This window comes from Hypanus sabinus, chromosome 7 (genome assembly GCF_030144855.1).
Source record: "Hypanus sabinus isolate sHypSab1 chromosome 7, sHypSab1.hap1, whole genome shotgun sequence".
In the NCBI taxonomy this organism is placed as follows: domain Eukaryota; kingdom Metazoa; phylum Chordata; class Chondrichthyes; order Myliobatiformes; family Dasyatidae; genus Hypanus; species Hypanus sabinus.
In genome coordinates, this window is record NC_082712.1 from 28,559,692 (window position 1) to 28,582,999 (window position 23,308).

A 23,308-nucleotide genomic window follows, 5' to 3' on the forward strand; every position below is an offset into this window, starting at 1 on the left:
TCTGTCTGCATTTGACCCAAGATGAGGTCGAGTTACCTAATGAAACCCAAACCATTGCTGACTTTTTGCAGGTGACATCCTCCACCACTTTTCCATGGATCGAGGGATGACTGATGGAGATAGTTTTTCTTGATTGGATTCATTCTGTCTTTTGTTAAGAGGGTGTATTCTGGGCAATTTTCCACATTGTCAGATTTGTGCCAGTGTTACATCTACAGTATACTGGAACAGTTTGGATACAGTTGAAAGTAGTGTTGAAATGATCATCTTCAACACCACAGCTGAGTTCTTGCCTGGTATTGTAGCCATTGATGCTTCGAGCATATCAGCTATTTCTTGATATAACATGGAGTGAATAACCATGACCAACAAGCATGAAGAAAGAGTTAGCTTTGACAGAACATTTTAAAGGAGGAGAACTAGAGTGGCAGAGAAGAACAGGATTGGGCTTCCAGAACCTAGGGCCATGATGCGCAACATATAGTCCAGGATGCACAGACTGCCTGCAGTTTGGTTTAGCTCAGACTGCCTAGGACAGCAAGGAGACACATCTTGACTATATTTAACCAGCAGAGCAACCCAGACTCCAAAGCCAGCCCCAGATTAGTGAGGCTTTTTGCAGCTTTCTCGTAAAAAATGCAAGGCCTGCCCTTTGAGAGTGGAACGGGCCAAGCTCACTATCAAAACAGAGAAATGACTTTGAATGTCTGTGAATGCCTCTGACCTTCATAAACTTAGAGAAAGCATTTAACGGTTATTAAAAATTAATCATATCATTAAAATCTTTAAAATTATTTCAATATTTTAAATATTAAAATAAAATGCAAATAATTGGCATAATAATAAGACTTATAACAGCTTAATCCATGTAAGATAAGAATTGAACCCACCTAAAATGTTACATCTGAGTAATTGAAAAATGTAATCCCTTAGATTTAAGAGCCATTTCCCTCTATTGAAATGAATGGGGTTGCTAATCTGAGCAGTGAGATTTCACAGTAAAATTCCTGGAAAACTGGAGGGAGCCGATGCCGCGCTGTTGAAATTCTTAGGGTGTGCCAATGCTGATTAACTTTAGGATCATAATGGGACAAGAATTTGAGGATTAAAAGGAGACTGGAATTTTATAGAAGGCGAAATGAGGTCTGCTGGCCATGGTGTGCTTGTACCCTTAAGTCTGGATGTTTCAAAGGATTTCAGCAGCTTGTGAGCCAAGACAGAAGCCACTTGGGTGATGCTGGAGGCAGATACAGATGGTCTTAGTGACGGCACAGAAGTGTGTCCTAAGTCTCATCTCAGGCGTAAGTATCTCTCCAGAGTTCCAAACATCCTGGCTGAGCTTCAAACTGCTGAACGGGAAAGAATGCAACTGGTAGCTTGGAAATGGAGTTTGTAGACCTAAGTATATCATTTGGAGGAAATTTCTGCTCCACTGGTACTAGTTGTTGTGACCACCATCTTTGGGGAACCTTTAGAGAGGGCGGAGGGCTTTCGTTAGAGTGAGACACATGTCGTGTCCACATGAACATCAATGATGTCAGGGTGCGAAACAAGATGGAGCCAAGAATACTGTTGATGCTGAAGTAAGTTGAGAAGCCATTTGCTGGCTACAACTGGGTTGGTAACAGTGCCATCTCACCAATAGGGCAGAAGTAGAGAGGTGTTGGAGATGGAAGGCAAGGTTAACCATTCCTTCCTCTTTGTCAGTCCTTGATGATCAAGAATGGTTTAATATCCCTTGTCATGCTGAGGATGCCCATGCAGGAATTCTTTTAACATGGCGTGGCTGTTGCAGGGTGTCTGGCAAACTCCCTCGATAGAGTGGGATCTCGTTCAAAGGGCAAGCACAGCCAGGACAATTGGGAACCAGACCTGCAACAAGGGCACAGATATGTGCACTATACGCACAAACACACCTGCATGGACACACATGCAGTGTGTGAATAATATCAACATCATCAATGGAAATAGATCATCAAGGACAGAGAAATCGAGGTTCCCTTCGTAGGAATTACCCCTCTTGTCACAGCTACAGCCACTTTGAAGAGAGCTGTGACAGAAGGGTAATTCCTAGTGGAGCTGCTGTTTCCATTCAAGAGATGTTAACAGTGCTCTGACACATTATCCATATTGCTGAAAGTAACTGATTTCAGAAAACAACCTATAGTTACTATTAGCTTCAATTTATCAGGAATTTACATGCAAAATGAATAGGATTCATATTTGCAGCCACTTTTTATATTTTTTCAATCAATTTTACTTTCTTTTCCCTGTGGCTTTGGTGAGTGAAGGAAAGGCACTGGCTTGCACATGTCTGTGTTGTTAACAGGTTCTCTGCCAGACTATGGCTCCCTACTGTTAGCCGTGTGTAAGTCCATGGTCTTAAAACAGCAGCACCTCTTACTAACTTCAGTTGGATCTTTATTACTACTGCCCCCCTTTTTTATATAAAAAAAAGAAGTCTTATTATTGTTTAGGTTGGCTGAAAGTTTGACAGCAATCAAAATCCAGCCTTAAAAAAACACGTTTGATGGCCTTGCACAAAGATGACAATTATCCAGGCATTCCACAAGGAGAGCAGCAGAGCAGAAGGGAATTTTGCTGAATAAAGCTTTTGTTTATGTCCTCCAGAGACTTTCATGTGTGACTACCTTGTCCATTTCTGGTGAGTGTCTAATTAAATTGGCCCAGGAGACCAGGACAGAAGAAAATGGTGGGTGGGTATTTCAGTCCTCAAAGAAAGGTAGGTTTGAAGATATTGACCGGTTGACAGGTGATTTTACATTGTTCAAAGCCATGTTTTTGTCGGGTTAACTCCTGAGCAACACACCAGGGCCATGAAAGCAACAGAACTGCAGAATAACCTTGCAATGTGGTGCTGCAAAAGATTTAATTAGCTCCTTTGCCAGAAACACCCACAGCTCGTCAAATGCTATTAATTACTTAGAGATGCAGTAACTTCTTGGTTCACATTCAGACACTTCTCACAAATAGCAGTGGCCTGAAGAACTAATCCATATACTTCATCTTCTCAAGCGATGACTTCTTTCAACATGGTATGATGCCCACCAGAGACATAATAACGGAACCTTCCCTTATATATCCCAGGAGTTAGATGCCATTACCAACAATGCAGCCCAGTTACTTGGTGTCTTCAAAATATGGATTGAAACTGGAGCCCAGAGTTTTTTGTTTTGACTAGATAACACTTGCAGCTAAGATATACTTTAAAAATGGCAGGAGCTGGAAATCTGAAATTTGACAGAAAATGCCGAAAATTGGACAGCGTCTGTGCAGAGTTTGGGTTTCAGGCTGATGAATTTATATCATAACCAGTTTGTTGTTACTTAATACCTAGCTGCATCTGGATAGTTTCTTCCACACTGTCATAAGTTTCCTGAGGTAAGGACACATGTTTTAAATGCACTCAGCCCAAGATTTGTATAAATCATGAAGCAGTCAGGAACATTGCCAGGTTTGCAAGGTGCTGCCTATCGTTGTGAGTACGAGAGATTATTATTTGATATCACAAGGATGATAAAGGCAATGTAGAAAATTTTTAAAGACCAGTTGTCGAAGATGTCTGGAATTGCAAAAGCAGACAGGGTCTATAATGCACGGTATGGCAGGTAACCTAAGCAACTGCAGAGAGTCGTGGACACGGCTCAGCACATCACAGGATCCAGCCTCCCTTATGTGGATCTTGTCTAACCTCCTTGCTGCCTCCGAAGAGGCAGACAACATAATCAAAGACACCACCAACCCCAGACATTCTGTCTTTCACCTCTTCCATTGGGGCAGAAGATCCAGGAGCCTGAAAGCAGTGGCTCTGGGACAGATTGTGTCCCACTGTAATCCAGCCCTTGTACGATAAGCGACACATACAATATGCTGGATGAACTCAGCAGGTCAGGCAGCATCTGTAGAGGTCAACGCTTCAGGCCAGGATCCTTCTTCTAGACTGCAATGGAAATGGAAAGATGCCAGAATAAAAAGGTGCAGGCGAGACTAGCCAGAAGGTGATAGGTAAAACCAAGTAGGTGGGTGGGAAAGGTAAGATAATATTGTTTCTTGGCCTCGTTATAGTCTTGCACTTTATTGATTATCTGCACTGCACTTTTTTGGTAGCTTTTACACTTTATTCTGCATTATTCTAACTCAATGCACTGTGTAATAATTTGATCTGTATTAACGGTATGCAAGACAAGTTTTTCAACATATCTTGATACATGTGACAGTAATAAAATCAATACCAATATTTTGTTAAACCAGTGGTTGAAAGTGGACTTCGCCCTCATAAGCAATACAAATGTGTGAAAACTATAAAAGGTTTTGTCCGTTTGCACACAGTGCTTCGAGGCAAGAGTTCCTATTCAAGCTGGTGTACTGGTTTTCAGGCATCCTGGCAAAGGGGATTAAAAAGGGTCCCGCCACAGAAAAAGACACAATCACTGCAATTACTTAGCCAAAATCATCTCTCTTATTTTCGGTGGCTGATCTTTGCCAGTGAGAAATCCATTTAGTTATGCTAGTCACTTTAGTGCCCTTGTTACATTCAATCACATTGTACTACTGTCAACCAGATTTAAAAACAACAGAGTGATAAAGCTTTACTATATTTTGTAACCAGGGCAACAGGCTTTTCTCAAGCTATTTAGTTTACAACCATATGCATCACTGGCACAGCAGATTTTAGAGTGCGGACAAACTTGGTCCTGTGGAACTTTGGCTCTTATTTCTGACACATTCTCTAGTTAGTCAAGTCAGTACGAGAGCCCCACACAATATTCTCTCAATAAAAATATGGTGAACATGATGGTTTTCTTTTAAACACACATGGAATGTAGGTTTTGATTCATGGAAAGCTTGATTGAATTTGGTGGAGTTATCTCATAAAGCTTACAGAGAAATGACTAGGGTGAGCACACAACATAGGAAAAGGACCAAGGAAAAGGAAAAGGGCAGTCTGGGCTCTCCAACCTGCTCCACCTTTCGTTAGGATGAAGACTGATCTAATTGTAAGCTCAACTCCATAATCCCATCTTCTTGCTGCAACCTTTCACCCTTTGCTCATCAAGTTTTCACCTGCTTTTGCCTTAAAAATAAAATCTACCATCTTTAGAGGAAGACAATTTCAAATGCTCACAGTTCTGAGAGGGAAACTTTCATTTCATCTCTGTCTTAAGTGGGTGAACACTTGTTTTTAAACAGTGACTCCTAGTTCTAGTTTCTCCCACAAAAGGAAACATACTCTCTTTGCGTTCATGGTGTCAAAAACTGTCAATAGTATATATTTTCCTCATCACAACTCCCTTTATTAAACTCCAGTAGATACAAGCCTTTCCTCTTAACACAACCCATCCGTTCCAAGTTTTTGTCTATTTCACCTTGAGAAGCAAAGGAGAAAGCTGGCAGAAATTTTTGATCCTTTATTAACCTCAGGTGAAATGCCAGGGGACCATACGATAGCTAACATTGTCCCTTTATTTCAGAAGGACTGCAGTGATAAAGCAGGCAACTGCAAGCTGTTGATCCATACATCAGTAGTAGGGAAATCAATGGAGAAAATCCTAAGAGATAGGATTTATGTACATATCGAAAGGCTAATCTGGGATGATCAGCATACCTGTGAGGTAAATGCTGTCTCACTAATTTGATTGGGTATTTTTGAGAAGGCACCTGAGTAGATTGATTAAGGTAGGGTGAGGGTCATCCTCTGTGTGGACTTCAGCAAAGCATTTGACAAGATCTCCTATGGTAGGCTGATCCAAAAGGGGAAAAAAACACACACACACACGGAAGGCAAGATAAGTTGGCTAATTGGATGCAAATTTATGTTGGTGGAAGTAGAAGCAAATTTGGGCAGAACATTGACGTATGGAATGTAATTCCAAGTGTGAAGTGGCATTTTGGGAATTCAGCTGATAAGAGTACATATACAGTAAATGGTAGGATACTAAAGATGTTGACTTCCAAGGGGAAATCTGCGTTCAAGTAATTGTTCCCTGAAAGTGGCAGCACACGTGATGAGGTAAGCATATCACATGCTTGACTTCATAGGACGTAAAGGTTGTGTCATTATGTTCCAGCTGGTCCCAAAATTATAGGAAGGATGTGGTTGTGCTGGAGAAAGTGCAAAGGAAATTCACTAGTATGTCGCCTGGAGTTGGAGGACTTTAATTGTGGGGAAATATTGGATAGGTTGGGTATGTCTCCCTGGAGTGAAGGAGGCTGAGAAGCAACGTGATAGGGGTACATAAAATTGTAATAGGCTTAGATATGGTCGACAATCAAAATATTTTCCCCATGGTAGTGTCATCACAAACAAAAGGGCATTGATTTAAGATGAGGCTTAAAAGGAGTTTTAAAGAGGCTTTGAGGCAAATTTTTACACAGAGGTATGTCCTCATGTCCTCCCTATTGAAGGCGGGAGCTTTTCTTCCCCCACAGTCCAAAGATGTACCAGTTAGTAGCTTAATTGTAAACTGTTCTGTGATTAGGCAAGGGTTAAATTGGGGGTTGTAGAGTGGTGCAGCTCGAAGGGCCCATTACACAATGTATCTTTAAAACTAAATTACAAATCTAAATATGGAACTATCTCTCAGATGATATGGTAGAATAAGGTTTAGCAGACAATTGGACAGGCTCATAATAGGCAAGGCATAGAAGCGTATGGAGCCAATGCCGACACATGGGATAAGTGCAGACAAGCAAAAAAGGACCTGCTTCTTCCATGACTTTGCTTAACTATCATCATGTTCAAAGTGTGAAATATAAATGTACTTTAATATCCTTCAAGAGACCTTGACTGAATTAAGTCTGTAAAGGGACCTTCTTCAGTTGAAGTTGAAGTTAAATTTAAAAAATAGAAGGCGAATTCATAATTCTGTAACGGAAGAGTGTCAAAAGTGAAGATGGCTTGAGAGTGAAATTAAACTGGACATGTTAAAAAAAACTCAGAAGGAGAGACAGCATTTACGGAAGAGAAACTAAGTCAGTGTTTCGGGTCGGAGGCCCTTTGTCAGAACTGCGATGGCTCTGGTGAAGCTTCATGGACCAAGGTTAGTTTTGTAACATTAGAATGCATTCTTAGCAGAAAAGAAAGGATGTATTAAATTGGTGTTACCTGTTATCTGAAGACGCACTGAATAAAATGAGACAGAAGGCTTGACTATTGGAGGGTTAGATTAGGAACAGAAGTAAAAGTATAGAAGTTACTGAAGAAGAGAGGATTAAGCTGGGTTAAAGTTGGAGAAGGAGAAGAACTATAATGGTGCAAATTTGACTTTGGGACAGGTAACACAGAATGGGGAACCAAAGGAATATTTTATGGTAAAGTCAGGGGGCTTGACAAAAGTATGAACTGAGAACTTTGCATCTGGCTTCATGGAAAAAGAAAATGCTGCCAATATTGTGGTGTTGGTTGTGATAAAAAATAAACAGATTGCTATTGAAAAGGTTGGCAGTCCACTAAGTAGAAAAGCCATCCAGTCAGATTGGGGTGTCTCCAGGTTTCTGAGGGAAGTTGGGTGGAATGATTATAGTCTGTGGTTACAGTTCCTGTCTGGATTGTAGGTGGTGCCTGAGTACTGGAGAATAACCCTGCATCACTGAATAAAGAGGGCTGAAGATAAATTTAGAATCCTACAGACCAGTTAAACCATTATCATTGTCAAAGGAACTTTGAGACAATAATCCGGAACAATCTGAATTTACATTTGAAAAGATCTGTGTGAATGATAAACATCCAAACCATTACCGAAAACGCAAGTAATGTTTGACTAATTTGATTATGTTCTTTGATGGAGTAAGGATTGTTGTGGGTAGCGGGTTGAAGTTCTGTATGTACTCTTTGCCTGATGGGGTATCCCATAATAGATACTGAATGAAGTTCAAGGTTGTGAGAATAAAAGGAATGGTAAACCAGGGTTTTGAACTTGGCTAAGGAAGAGAAAAGAATACAGATAGCGGAAATCCAGCGCAGCACACAAAGAAGCTTGGGGAACTCAATGGGTCAGTCAGCATCTTTGGAGGGAAATGCAAACACAAAGTGCACTGCAGATGCTGTAGTCAAATCAAGACGTACAAAAAAGCATCCATATGGATGCTGCCCGACCTGCTGAGCTCATCCAGCTTTTTTGTACGTTTTGGAGGGAAATGAACAGTTGGCAGTTTTGGTGGAGATCTGTCATCAAGACTGGAAAGAAAGAGGGGGAAATAGCCAGTATAGGAAAGGTGGGGGATGAAAAGAGAGGATCAACAGGTGGCAGGTGATAGGTGGATCCAGATGATGGGGGTGATAGGCAGGTTACAAGGGAGGAGAAAAGAGCAGGTAACTGTTTTTCAGCCTGACAAGAAGAAAGCAATGCTTTTCCAAAGACATCAGAACTCTTGTTGCTATATAGCAATGATTGGGAGATCAGATAATAATTTGTAGTTTGCAGATAGGATACTCAGAAATACAATAAAATAACACAGTAAGAGACTTGCAGAGAACAAAGACAGATTCTGAAATGGAAAGATGAAGTGTGACACACATGAAATATTTTGGTAGAAGAATAAGAAGAGGCATTGTAAGCCAAATAGAGGTGCAGGGAAAAAGAACTATGGATGTATTCTGTATGAAAAACTTTTAGCATGAGGTTTTGGCAAAGCTCTTTGTAAAAATTGATTTGATATCCAGAGTGTAACAATAATGTAATAGAGTACAAAAGCAAATAAATTGTGCTAAACATATTTAAAACATTGTTTAGGGTACAGCTGAAGTATTGTTTTCAATTCTGATCACTGTCCTTTAGAAAGTATGTCAAGGCATCAAGAGTTCAAAGTTTTTTTAATCGAAGTATATATAGGTCACTATATGCTGCCCGGAGATTCATTTTCTTGTGGGCATTCACAGTCGATCTAGTTGAGAAATATAATATAAACAATCAAAAATTACATACAGAGACTGACACACAATCAATTTGCAAAAGAAGATGAACTGTGTAAATACCAAACAAATAATAATAGCAGATAATGATGCTGAGAACCTGAAATTGTCGAGTCCTTGAAAATGAGTTTATAGGTTGTGGAATCAGTTCAGTGTTGAGGTGAGTGAATCTATCCACAATGATTTCAGGAGCCTAAAGTCTGAAGGGTAACAACTGTTCTTGAACCTGGTGGTGTGGGACCTAAAGATCATGTACCTGTACTTCTTTCCTGAAGGCAGCAACAAGCAGAGAGCATGGCCTAGATGGAGGGGGTCCTTAATGATGCTTTCTTGTGGCAGTGCTCCTTGTAGATGTGCTCAGTGGTGGGGAAGGCTGTTCATGTGATCGACCTGACTGTATCCACCAATTTTGTAAGCTTTTCCATTCTTCTTTACCAGCCCCTTCTCTATAGCATTGCAATTTTTTCCACACATTTATTGAATATTCTCTTGAAGACCACAGTGGAACTTGCCTCGTCTAAGTCTGTACGATGTGTATTTTAACGTGAGTTTTTTTTTCAGTCTTTGCATTTTGGTCCAAGGTGTTCTACCTGGAAGATGTTGGATATAGATAGATTCAGATTTGAATTGTATAGGTAACTGGTGAGGAGCAAAAATGCCTTAGTAGTGGAGGAGAAGGAGTAATGGGTAATTTTGCCAATGATTTATCACAGGCTTAATGGTCAATATGGTCTCCTTTCCCCTGTAATGTCTTACATGTCTATATAAATGGGAATCTTGAAGAAGTGTCTCAGCCCAAAATGTAGAATAGCTATTCATCTCACTAGATGCTGCCTAGCCTGCTAAGTTCCTCCAGCATTTTGTGTGTGTTGCTTTCGAATTCCAGCATTTGCAGAATCCTTCGTGTTTATAAATGGGAATTATTTTTTGCTGATAGATCCATACTGCTGGGTCAGGTTGCACAGAAATGCCAATATGCCATTTTTTAATTGCATCACTGTAGAAAGAAGTGGAAAATAAACAACTTCCTATGCAAGAATGGACAGCTGGCTGTGAAGTTACAGTTTGGGAAATTTGCTGGAAGGTTGTATTAGAAACCAGAAAGTCAAATGGCAAATATAGTAAACTTGCTCAATTTTCCCCTAAGTATAGAGCAAAATGTTGAGCTCGACATGAGGAGTGTATAATGCTGGATGTGTACTTAGTGACCACTTTATTAGGAACCTCCTGTATCTAATAAAGTGTCCACTGAGTGGATGTAAATGGTGTTCTGCTGTTGTACATCCACTTCAGAGTTTGATATGTTGTTTATTAAAAGGTGCAACCTTCACGCCACTATTGCATCGCATGATTATTTGAGTTACTGTCGACTTCCCGTCAGCTTGAACCAGTCTGGCCAATCTCCTCAGACTTCTCTCATTGACAAGGCATTTTCGCTCCACAGAACTGCTGCTAACTGGATTTTCTTTCTGTTATTTTCACACCTCTCCCTGGAAACTGTAGAGCTGGAGTTCCCAACCTGGCCCTCAGTTAATGGCAGGGGTCCATGGCATTAAAAAGGTTGGGAATGCACCCTTGCTCTGGAGTGTTGTGTGTGAGAAATCCCAGGAGATCGGCGGTTTCTGAGATACTCAAAGCACCCCATCTGGCACCAACAATCAGTCCATGGTCAAAGTCACTTAGATCACATTTCTTCCCCAGTCTGAACAACAACTGAACCTCTTGTCCATGTCAGCATGCTTTTATACATTGGGTTGCTGTCACATGATTGGCTAATTAGATATCTGCATTAATGAGCAGGTACTGTATACCTTTTTTTAAATTGAGATACAGTGCAGATAGGCCTTTCCGGCCACTCGAGCCACATCACTGAGCAATCCCTCCAATTTAATCTTAGCCTGATCACAGGACAATTTACCACGACCAATTAACCTCCCAACTGGTACTTCTTTGTCGTGTGGAGGAAACCGGATCACCCGGAGGAAACCCACATGGTCACGGAGAGTACATACAAACTCCTTCCAGGCAGCGACTCTTAAAGAGGCCCCCCGAGTGCATGTCAACTTTGCCTGCAGTGGAGAGGTACATTAAAAATTTGAATGAAAAATCAAAATTAGGTTAGAATGGAGGCGTTCATTTTACATTTCAATGATTGTAAAAGAGAATTCTTTCTAAATATTGAAAAGTATGAAGTTTATAGATCATTGCAAAGCCATATAGTTGCAGTCAGTAATCAATAGGGCTGATGATATGGGTTAGGAGCTCACAGAAAAAATGTAAAGCAGCCCAGGATAGATTATACCTGCACTGGGCGTCACACCTTAATCTGGATATGTTGTCTTGAAGTAAGGCAGGGGAAAATCAGAATTAAATGTGGTGTACAACAATTGAGCAATGAGAACAGAAACTGGACGTTTCTTTCTCGGAATTTGCAAGGTGATTTGATTTAAGATGTTAAATTGAACCAGTGGGGTGTGCAGAGAGAAACTCTCCCTACTGGTTGCTGAGGCGCGCACAAGGGGGCAGGTCAAAAGATTGGAACCAGCCATTCCGGGAGTGAAATAAGATCAGCGGATCAAGTGGAGAGTGACAAAATACCTGGAACACTTCTAAAAATGGCAATTGATGCTTGTTAATTTTAAACCTGAAACCGATAGATTGTTTTTGTTTTTAAAAGAAGTGGGCTGGAGGAGTTGGGTCACAGACGAGACATGATCACAATCAGTAATGAAACAGGTTTGAGAGACTGAAATCGCTTCATTCCCGAGTGGGAGAGCAGACATCTAAACCTCACGCTGAAACAGGAACGTGAGTGTTGTTCCCTTATTTTGACGTTCGGTCAGTGGCAAAGTATACATTCTGGGAAGGGAAGGGGTGGGGGGGGGGGAGAGAGAGAGAGAGATTAAAAACAGACAGCTTGCATTCAGTGTAGCCTCTGAAGCAGAAAGCTAATTCACGGCAGCCAGACCGAGAAAATGCTGCATCACAGGGAATATGTGCAGCAGATTTTTGAATATAAACTGGTTTATTATGAAACGATGGAGAGAGGTTTCAGCATACTGTACCTACAGTCTTAATTCTGTCTCATATTTTATTAATTCAGTCCCAGTGTGCAAACACATGCAATTGATCCACTGCCCGAACGTGCAGACAAAACTAATTTAGTTCAATTCGGACGTGTAGTACAAAATTGAAATGGACCTGTTTAAAAAAAATCCAACTGTACTGAGCGGGGCGGGGGAGTGGGAGGAGGCTGACCAGGAGAGTCCCAGACACGCAGGCAGCTCCTTCCGAACAAAGTGCCCATCACCCCCACCCCCCCCGAGCCCACCACCACCACCACCACGAATGAGCTGACTGATCCGCTGATCTTGCCCCCTCGAAAGGACCAGGCGCTCTTGTAAATCCTCTCCGGCATCCCACAGCAGTCATCGGTTAAAGGAGACTGTGAGGTGCCTCCTCCTATGGTATTTTAACCTTGCTATGAAAGGTTAGAGTAGTTTTAGCTCCCACCCCCAGCGCTCTCTCTCTATGACTGGGAGTCAGCGGTAGGAGCTTCAACCTATCCCGAGTAAGTCCAGGTCGCCGCTCCTCGGGAGCCGGCCCGTGTAATGTGATCCGGGGATAGTGTTGGATAAGCCCGTAGACACGGCGTGAACGCTCTGCCGTTTTCAGACAGTGAGGAAAGAGTCGGCGGAGGAAGGTGGGTGACCGACTGCTTGGCTATTTGACCTGGTACGGAGGCCAGGATAAACAGTGATTCTTGGCTGTATGTCGAGTCATTAATATCTGTTATTGCTAGCGCATGCTGCCCCGCTCGGGGAGCGCTTTGTGGGTGGGGAAGAGCGGGAAGGAATGTAAAAAGTAATCTGAATCAGAATGGACTTGAAATTCTCGTGTAAAAAAACCACAAGCGTACGAGGGTCTTTCTGTTGAATGAACCCCTTTGGAGTAGATGAATGGCGGTACACGTTACATCTAGAGTTGTGTGAGCAGGCACGGTGGCTACAAACAGGAGTGTTGCGTTCCCTTCCTTCAGCGTGTGCGCGGTTTTCCTCTCCAGCATCCGTGGTGATATGTTTTCAAGAGATTGATTTTTTTTTGGCGTGAAGTGGTTGGACTGCTTTAGGGCGATGGACGGACGCTGCCCACCTCTGAACAATCTTGCCGCAACTGAGCGGCTGTCCCGATGAACAGGCCAGAATCGCCAAAAGCCGGCGAGAAAAGTCCGAGCGCAAGATCTTTGCAGTTTCTTGCATCAGGTCTTGATGTTGGGAATGCGAGCCCCTAGGGAGGGAGGGAGGGGTATCATAGCGAGACATGCAGTCTGTTACAACACGATTCGGAAAGGAAAGGAGCTTCGGTTTCTTTTTAACCCTATTGAATTTTAATGACTTTATCGATTTCTCACTGAAACAGCTCAACTTAATATAGTAGGAAATGAAACAGCAACGCTTTGTATCTGTGGCTGGTTACTTGTACGTGTGTGTTTACAGTTAATTTGTTAGTGATCAATGTTTGGCTACTTGAAGATATGGATGTGAAATCCATGGAGAGGCAGTTCTCAGCAATTAGCTTTGCAATCAGCAATATATTTCTCTCGGTAATTTTAACGAGACTTTTGGTAAGGTAAATAAATAATCGAAATATCTTTTATCTTGCCAAATTTAGTAATCAGGAAAATATATCTGCAGCTAGTAATCGACCAGATAGATTCCTGGGTTACCAAATATACTTTGTATCTATCAACTTAATGCGTTCATATCAACCTTGCTGTCTGAATGAAGGTTTTGATCATTGTATGTTTCACGCATTTAAATGGGGGTTAGAAGGACGTGTCAGAGCAGTTTAGTTATTGCTGCCTCTTAGTTGACGGTTCTTATATGTTCAATATCCTGAATCTGTCTCCACGCAGGGCACTGACAGAAAAACACGTGTTGCTCATTCTTTTTCTACCACTTAATAAATATATGTAGTTCGCTCTTGGGATCGACAATATCAAGGACTTGAGAAACTGCAGGTCTTGCTTTTATTCCAGGTGGGAAGGTGGCAACCATGTCTGGGTTGTCAAGTGCAGCGCCCACGCTACTAAATGGAGCATTGTTCGGCTGCGGGGGTGGGGGGGTGGTAGAGAGAGAGAGAGACGCCGGTTGTGCGTTCACCTGGCGAAAGTTGTACCTGAGCTCCCCCTACTGGCCGTTCGGGATGACCAAGGTCGCGGAGTTGCCTCTGCCGACGCAAACGGCTTCCCCTTCCCGCAGATGAGTCCAAGGCAGGCGGCGCCTGAGTAGTTCCAAAAGAGGGAGGAGCATTGAAACAAGATAGTAAAGATGTTTAATAACGCTGCTAAAGTAATGGGCCTTCAGTTTCTCAGCTGCGCCCAATTGGGAAATTGTGACTAAACTGCATGCAAACTTTTGGTTGAGTTACACCAGAGTTCACTTTCTTTTGATGCACTGAACAGTGATTTGTATAGCACTGATATCTTCCTCAGTCTCTTGAAACCATTTGTGAAAATGGGCAAAAATCCATTTTGCACACTAATTCATGTGCTTGAGAAAGTTGTGCTGGAAAGTGAGCAGGGGTTTCACTAACTGCAAGGCTGCAGATAAAGTACCATGGAAATGGGGGGGGGGGGATGTGATGTGATGCAGAATGGCTGATGCACTGCTCTTTGGCCACACACCTGCTATTTCCACTTATGAGCAAAGGATGTTTCCTGTAGTCGGAGATGTTTCCTAGGACTGGAAGACACAGGGTCAGAATTGAAGGACATACCTTTAAAACCGAGATGAGGAGGAATTTCTTTAGCTGGAGAGTGCTGAATGTGTGGAGCTTATTGCCACAGATGGCAGTGGAGGCCAAATCACTGGGTATATTTAAAGCAAAGGTTGGTAGGTTCTCGATTAGTAACGATGTCAAAGGTTACGGGAGAAGGCAGAAGGATAATAAATTGACCATGGTGGAACCGACTGAATGGGCCTAGTTCTGTTTTTATGTCTTATGCTCTTATGAATAGAACGAATAGCTCTCTCAAGTAACTGATCAAGAGACCAATGAGAGAAGTTGATATTTTAAAGAGGTTGTGATCTGTGAAGGCAGCTGCACCTCCACATTATGCTAACCCAAGGACACTGATGATGTTTATAAAAGGATCGGTGTGACGGCCTTTAATTGCTGCCTCATGTTACTGATGGGTTAATAGCAAAGGTTTCCACCAAACTCCCCCCAAGTAAGGTATGCACCGCATTACCCACATACATCTGATATCAGGTAAATATTGGCCTCAGTAAGAGGAATTGCACACTGAAGTGCCTGGGTTGTTCTCTCCATGGCTGCTGAGCAGTCAATAAGTAAGTAAGGGTTATGGGGACAAGGCAGGAGAATGGGGTTGAGGGTGTCATAAATCTGCCATGATGGAATGGCTGCATAAACATGATGGGCCAAATGGCCTAAGACTCCTTGGTCTTATGATCTAAGTAACTGCTAGCAAAATTGAATGTGTAAGCAAATTACTTTCATGCAGGGATTTTTCATAAATAAATATGTGACTCGGTCCCATTTCTTAGCACAGTCTATTAATAAAAATTCATCAGCTTTAAAGCAAGTATAAAATCTTCAATAAACTAACAAAATCAGGCAGCATAATGGAATGTAATTATTACATTTTGTTCTGTAAAGTAAGGCTTAATGTATGTGAATGGTAGTTTAGTCAATAAAAACAAGTTTATTATCAAAATTCAGTGTGTCTAAAGAAGCTGTCCAATCATTTATCAATTTCTACCTGGTTAACTATCAGAAAATAGCATAAGAAATAGACTGAACTATTTAATCGCTCCATTAGTGTATGCCAATCAGTTTCTCAGTACATTAAGTACTTTTCAATATGGAAATATTTCTAAAATATGGCAGCTGATGCTTGTGCATTTAGATTTGAAAAGTCTTCCCTAATCTGTGCAAGCACGGGACAGGAGCAGTTTTGTGGGCAAGACTGAGGCAAGCAAATTAATCTTGAACCAGTGGAGAACATGGAGGGAAACAGAAAATTGAGTTGTTAATCACCAGGTTTAAAATTGATTACACCGGGGTCATCAGCAGTAATTTCCATTAATTATTAATTAGCATGTTCATTTCAAGTGTTTCTGGTAAGGTTTTGTTGTTGCATGGTTTTTGTCAGTCAGAAGCTCCTCTGCAATTCACAGATCCCAAAGGTGAGTGCACTAACATGCACTAACTCCAAAGAATAATAAATTCTGTATGATGGAGAACATGCTAAATGCATCAAAATCCACTGGACTCTGGTTAATTGGTACACACAGGGTCCAATTAAGTGGCTGCCCGAATTAGCCGGTCTCATGAAAATAGTTAAAAGGTATAAAAATGCAAACTAAAATTTAACTAAGTAAAATCTTAAGTATTTAAATGAAATACAGAACAAATTAGAATACTACCAATACTTCTGCAGTGTTATAAAACTGTGTTTTACTTCCTAATACTTATTGACTGAGGAATTAATCTAGTGTACGCTGATGTGTGTTTTTGATTGTAAATGAACAAAATCAGTGCAGACATGTAGTGCTGAGATGGACTGAATTTTTTACTTAAACTCTACATAGTTCGCCAATGTTCTCTGTCCTGGGCCAGTCTCTCATGTTGCCTCCATCTTCTTGGTGTATCCTTCCTCTCCCAGGGATGAGGTCTTTAGACCTCCATTGGCGTTTCTGTAGCACTGGTTATTTCCGGGGATGGGGCTGATTGATAGCCCCATGCCCAACCATCTTCCTTACACAGTCAGGCTTGGGACTGTCCTTGGTGGAGTTAGATAATGGACTACCTTCATGCAGTGCTTTTGAACTGCATCTTCCAAATCCTCATTTTCATTTTAACATTTAAGATGATTTTGATAACTTCAAATTCTTTGCAGTCCCTGACTTGTTGAAGTACTGAAATCGTTTCGTTTCGGGCATCTCCAAGCCTGAATGGTTATAACCACAGTGAGTTAAACAATTCTGAATTGTCTTTCTGCTTACTTCTCACCAATTATCTGTGACAAGAATCACTCCTTTTTTAAAAAAAACACAGAGGCAACTGACGCTATTTAAAAGCAGTTCACTCTAATTACGATGCAGTATCTAATGACGTTAGTCAGAAACTGTTCAGAGAGAGTCTCCTGTCCCAATTAAATGGAATAATGTCCCAAATAAACAAAGTGAATCTTGTTTTTTTTCCCTCACAATTAGTTTTTTTGTTCTTTTAAGCGTTGTCCTAAATAAGCAGTTGCCCTGATTAACCGCTGACCCAATTAAACAGAATCCACTGCACATCTCCTTTGAGGGGGTGGGAAGTAATTACAGTAGCATTTCTTTTATCTCAGAACATTGTGGCTGGTCATAATGCAGACATCTTGTCAAATGAGAGGGACAACAGTAAATTCCAAATCTGTACACGTGTATCACGTCCATATAAGCCTACATTCACATATACAATTACACTTAAGTTCATTAGTGACCAGATTTTTTTGTGTGTGTGGGGGGGGGTTTGAATATTATGTATGACTCAGTTCCTACAGTTCAAACTAACAATGTAACTTCAGCTAACTATCAGCTTTGCTGAAATACTAGTGCCAACTGTCCCACTATTACTTTGGCACAGCTGATAAACAGGCCTGCCGGATACCAAATTCAACTTCCCAATGTGTTGAGGATTTGGCAGGTGCTATGTAAATGACATTTCTTTTTAACTACTTTCATGTGTATAATTGCATGCAGAAAGTCTGTCCAACAGCATGACTTCTGCATCCAAGCATAAGAGGAGGTCTTTGCCTTCACTACTTCCAGACTGCAGATCAATGCTCTGCAAGCAATTCAGCCTACAATTTTCTGTCTAGATGGAAAGTTTGAGCGTGCGTGTTTTTAATCTTGTTTTTATTCTTTGTAGCAGCTGGCGTTTTGTGCTTTACACTTTGCAGCTTCCGATATTTCTGCCCATTAAAGTAAATCTTGAATTAGCAATGAGATGGTAACAGCTTGCACTTAAATAATGTAGAAAAAATTATTCCTAGGTGCAGCACAGAAGACATAATTAGACAAAAGGTAGGTTTGAATAAAGGAATTGGAGGAATCGAAGGAGGTGAAGAGATTTTTATAAATATTCCCGCGTATGTGGTTTGGGTGGCTGGAGATGTGGATTGCAGTGGTTTGGACTGAGGAAGCATGAAAGGCTAATTTGGAGAAGACATTTTAATCATTACCACACAATCCAGGCCCTGTCTGATGGAAGTTCAACAACCTGATAATTCAAATTCAATTTGGTTTTCTTCGCAGACACTGCCTTGAGCTGCATTTTCTATTTTCATTTCAAATTACAACTTTTTTCTTCATTTCCCTTATTCCGTTCCGGTTGTTACATTTATGTGGAATATTTTCACTCCACTGTGTGGGTGACGCAGCGGGATTCCGCTGAATGCTGGAGCGAGTGCTCCATATTGTTCTGTTGGCGTCATCAGAAAAGAAGCAATTTCACTGGAAGATGGCAAAGATTTACCAAGTGCCACGATGAAGGGTCTTGGCCTGAAACGTCGGCTGTTTATTCCCCTCCATGTCTGCCATCTGACCTGCTGAAATACCCCAGTACTGTGTGTGTGTGTGTGTGTGTGTGTGTGCGCGCGCGCAAGGATTTTGATCAGACTGGACAATTGTAACTCTGAGGAGAGATTGGATATGTCAAGGAAAAATAAAATGTGGAGAAATTCAGCAGGTCACACAGCATCTGTTGGGGGGGGGAGGGTAAAGGAAATTTTGATGTTTCAGGTTGAAATCCTGCATTAACACTTCCAGCATCTGCAGTCTCTTGGATAAGTTAGAGTTACCCTCCTTAAAACAAGGGAGGGTGAAGGGAGACTTCAACGTGGTGCATAAAATGACAAGCTAAGATAGTATAGGAAGGACTATTAAAAATCAGGGGGCCTGGATTTAATATACAGTGAATTCTGGTTAATTGGCAGACACGTCGGGGCCAGTATACTTTGGCCCAATTAGGAGGTGTCCTAGTTAGCTGAAGCTTTGTGGAAATAGTTAAAAAGGTATATAAAAAAACGACGAGCTACCATTTAACTGAGTAATAAATTATATAGTTAAATGAAATACAGAACAAACTAGAACATTACCAATAGTACTACACAACTGTGTATCAGTTCCTACTAGTTCTCGATGGAGGAATTAATCCAGTGTATGCTGCTGTGTTCTTTAGATTGACTGGAAATTAACAAAATCAGTGCAGACACATAGTGCAGAAAATGGACTGCCTTCAAACAATGTTTTTGATGATTGCATTCCTCAATTCATTTTCATTGTAGCGTTCTTGATAATTGTCAATACCTAATTCTTCATAGGAGCTGACTTGTTGAAGTAGTGAACTTGTCTAATTTTCCAATTTCCACCCGTTTCTGGCATCTCCAAGCCTCAATGCGTGAAACTACAGTGAAGGAAAACAGTTCTGAATTGCCTTACTCCTTATTTCTCTCCAACTATCACTGACCAAAATATCACCACATTTTGAACACAAGCACATGCATTGATGCTATTTTAAGACTGTTTGCTGTAAGCGCAGCTAACGGCCACGTGGCATGCACGCGACTGACGCTAGTTTAAAAACTTCGGCAACACTCTCCTCTCCCATTTCGGCATACTATCCCAAATAAGTGAAGGGAATCCTGGTTTCTTTTTTGTTCTTTAAGGGTTGTCCCAAATCAGCGGCTGCCATAATTGATAAAGCATTGGTCCAATTAACCACAATCCACTATGATTTGGAAAAGGATTATTGGAAAGAAGAGGAAAGTCTGTCTCGTCAAGAAGTTGTTATGGGTCTGGATCTTACATCCTGAAAGGGTGGATTACCTAAGGGCTGAGAGTTCGGCTTAGGCCCAGTGCCTTTAAGCAGCACAGACATATTGGACATGTTATAAATATTGTGATTCCAAGCACTATATCCTCAGCATCTTGGCTGATTTTCCATTTGTCAGTGTTCAACCTGAACAGTGAATGTTGGTCATTTCTGATGTGGACCATTCATTGATTGAACTGGTCTACTCTGAATTGATCAGACTAGATGACCCCTCCCTTCCAATCACTTTTTCTATGGAGATTTATGAGGATATTGCCTGGAGATCTGATGGTCTGATTTGAAGGGATAGGTTGAGGAGGTTGGAACTTTTCTTATTGGAGCATAGGAGAACAGGGTGTGATCTTATAGAAGTGTATAAAATTATGAGGGGCATGGAAAGGGTGAATGAGCACAGTTTTCTTTCCCAGGGTTAGTGAGTTAAGAAGTAGAGGGTTCAGATGAGGGGTAAAGATTTAACAGGAACTGGCTGGGCAACCTTAGAGTATGGTCAGTATATGAAGTAAGTCACCAGAGGAAGTGGCTGAGCCAGGTACATTAATAACATTTAAAAGTTGCTTGGACAGGTACACGGATAGGAAAGGTTTAGAGGGATATGGACCAAATATGGGCAAATGTGATTAGCTTCCATGTGAATCTTGGTCAGCATGGATCTGTTGGGCCGAAGGGCCTGTTTCTGTGTTATATGACTCCATGATGCGTCCCACCATTGTATCCACCCCACCACTCCCTCCTACACTGCAGCAGAACCATGGCCTCATATCTTGGTGCACCCATTCACTGAGGGGGAAGGGGCAAGGTTACCTTCAGAAGTCTATTGAACTGGGAGGATGAATGCACATTCTCTTGTCTGCTAAGACACAGGGTAGCACCTGAATCTGGATTGCCTTCTGGCGCTAAGTTATGTAGCTGGTCTACTTTATCATAGTCCTCTTCACTCTACACTGCACTGCCACTGAGTGCCGAGACATTGGTAGCTGACTGCTGTAAGCGTGCCTCACGAGTCCCCAGTGACTTTCTAATGGGACTGAAAGATGAGTACACCCAGCACTTGGGACGAGTAATGTAATATCTCAGCTCACCAGGTGGTTCAGCAGGCCTCCCTCTGGGACCTCCGTTCTCTGTGGGCCTAAAGATCAGGCAGGAGAGTGTCCTGAAGAGGAACACAGCATGTTTCTGGGTCCGTATTGGTTGACGTTCAGCTTGGCTTTGCTGGCCATTGTGGCTGAATGATTTGCGCACAGGCATCGCCCAAGGCTCAGGCTTTGGATGGATAATGAGTAAGGTACCAGTGGCCTGGAAACACTCACAGAAAACATACTCTGATATTTTCTACAAGGGAGAAAAGGACATTGTCGCATCACCTTATGACGTTATATCCATGTTACAGAGTTACACAGCACATAAACAACCACTTTGGCTCAACATGTCTAAGTTCCTCAGATACTCATCCATAATAATCGGAGTTACCAGCACTTAATCTGTAGTCCTTGAAGCTTTGGCCATTTAGATGCTCACCCAGATATAGTTTTTTAAATGTTATGAGAATGTCTACCTCCCACTCTCCCTCAAGTAGTGCATACCAAATTCCAACCTCCCTCAGTGTGAAAAGATTCTTCGCTCTAGACCTTTTACCCCTTAACTTAAACCTAAGGTCTTTGTTACAGAAACCTTCATTATCAAGAAACATGTTCTGTCTTTCTTCAAAGTTCAAAGACAATTTATCATCAAAGTACAGATATGTCACTATACACTACCCTGAGATTCATTTTCTTGCTGGCATTCTTGCCTATACCCATCATAATTTTTTCAGACTTCATCAGGCTCCCTCCCTAGTTAGTCCCTCTCCCTACCCTAGTCCTCAGCTCCGAGGAAAAGAAGCCTAGTTTATCCAGTCACTTCATAACTGAGATGCTCCATCCTAAACACTGTCCTGGTGAATCTCCTCTGCAGCTTCTCCAAAATTATCTTTATTGTGACAGTGCAATATTTCGGATGTGGTCTTATGAAGCCTTGCCATAACTTCCCTACTCTATCACCTGACATACAAAGGCTGGTAATCCCACGTGCCTTCTTTCACAACAATATCTACTTGTGCTACCACCTTCAGGGACCTTCGGACTTCTTCAAGGTCCTGCTGTTCCTCAGACTCCATTTGTTGTGTATTGCCGGATCCTGATTCTTTTGAAATCCAAAGGTTCTCCTGAAATTGAGAATGAGGCATAAAATTTGTTGATATGGCCATTTTATTTTGTATTACAAGAGCAAAGAAGAAGTATGTAGCATCAAGAGAAACAAAAAAAAGAGAGGAAACAAAAAAATTAGTTGAGATCTTCTCATACCAGACTAAAGATAGCAGAAATTCTATTGATAACATTTAATCAATAAAATAGCCAGATTTAAGTAATCTGATACACGCCAGTGAAACCAAGAACTTTCTAGAAAAATAGAGGGAACTGCACCACAATTTTCACTGAACAATTACACGTGTGTCGGTGATTATATAAAAATACAGAGAAACATAGGAAAAGTTAAATCACAAGAAAAATGACAATTCTATAGCCCAACCTAATAGTATGTTCTTACCATTATTTGACTTCATCTCACACTTATCAAGAGTTAGAAGCATGTTTCTTACCTGGTTGCCAATCCTTCTGAAGAAAGATAAACCAAAACTTATAATGAAGGCTTGGAAACTAGTTATTCCAAACCCTATTCTACCACTTGACCTGGAGTTTGGGGCCAATGAGAGTAGGAAGAAGATAAATAGGCCCTATTGGGTCCTGCATTTGATCATCATCCCTAACCTGCTTGCTGCATGCCCACAAAGATCCCCCTGAGGCTCTAAGACACTCGATTCTCAGGATCAATCCAACTGCTAGGCACGGTGGGAGACAGCAGCACTCGGATCAGAACATTTTCAGAAAAACTCTGGTCGGGAAAAGGTCAGCAGAAAATTGATTGTGGCTTACAAGAGCAGTGAATAAGAAGGATAAGCTTAGCCACAGATACCTCTCTGAGTCTGGTGTGTGTGAATCAGATTACAGACGAGAAGAGAAGGCTGCAAAAATGGACATTGAGGCCAATGTATACCGGAAAAAAAGACTGATATTTCATGTTTGACTCTCGAAATTTGCATCAGAAGCTTTGGTCAGTTTCTGGTTCTCTTAACTTTGAGCCAGAGGTCATGCATTCAAGTCCCACTCCAGAGACCTGAGTCCAGTCCCCCTTTATATAATAATTAAAGTGTATTAACAGGCTGGTCTACTAAAGATGTGTGGCTTTAAATTAGGTTCCCTGTTGTTCCTTAATGTGAATTAAAAGGTCTGATGGCACAAGTCAGAGATAGCCATCTGGTTTATATCTTTGGTTATCCGAGCTCATTGGAAGCTGGACATGATTGTCCCCCATGATTACAAATTGCTTAATATCTGCCCATGCGTTATGATTTCCTATTGCATAAGGTGCTGTAGGTGC

The 23,308-nt window shown here is 41.5% G+C and overlaps 1 protein-coding gene across 5 annotated transcripts in view; it reads left to right on the top strand.

Moving 5' to 3' along the window:
• The window catches only part of tenm3 (teneurin transmembrane protein 3), a 1,636,378-nt gene that overhangs the window by 1,195,059 nt on the left and 418,011 nt on the right, over positions 1-23,308 (top strand). The window contains exon 1 of one of the 5 annotated variants that reach the window (XM_059974315.1): positions 11,635-11,740. The exons of 3 other annotated variants lie outside the window; for them this stretch is intronic. The gene's annotated coding sequence lies outside the window, so the exon portion shown is untranslated. Of the gene's footprint in view, positions 1-11,634; positions 11,741-12,529; positions 12,636-23,308 lie in introns of those variants that run through there. One more of the 5 variants, XM_059974314.1, reaches the window with a different exon arrangement.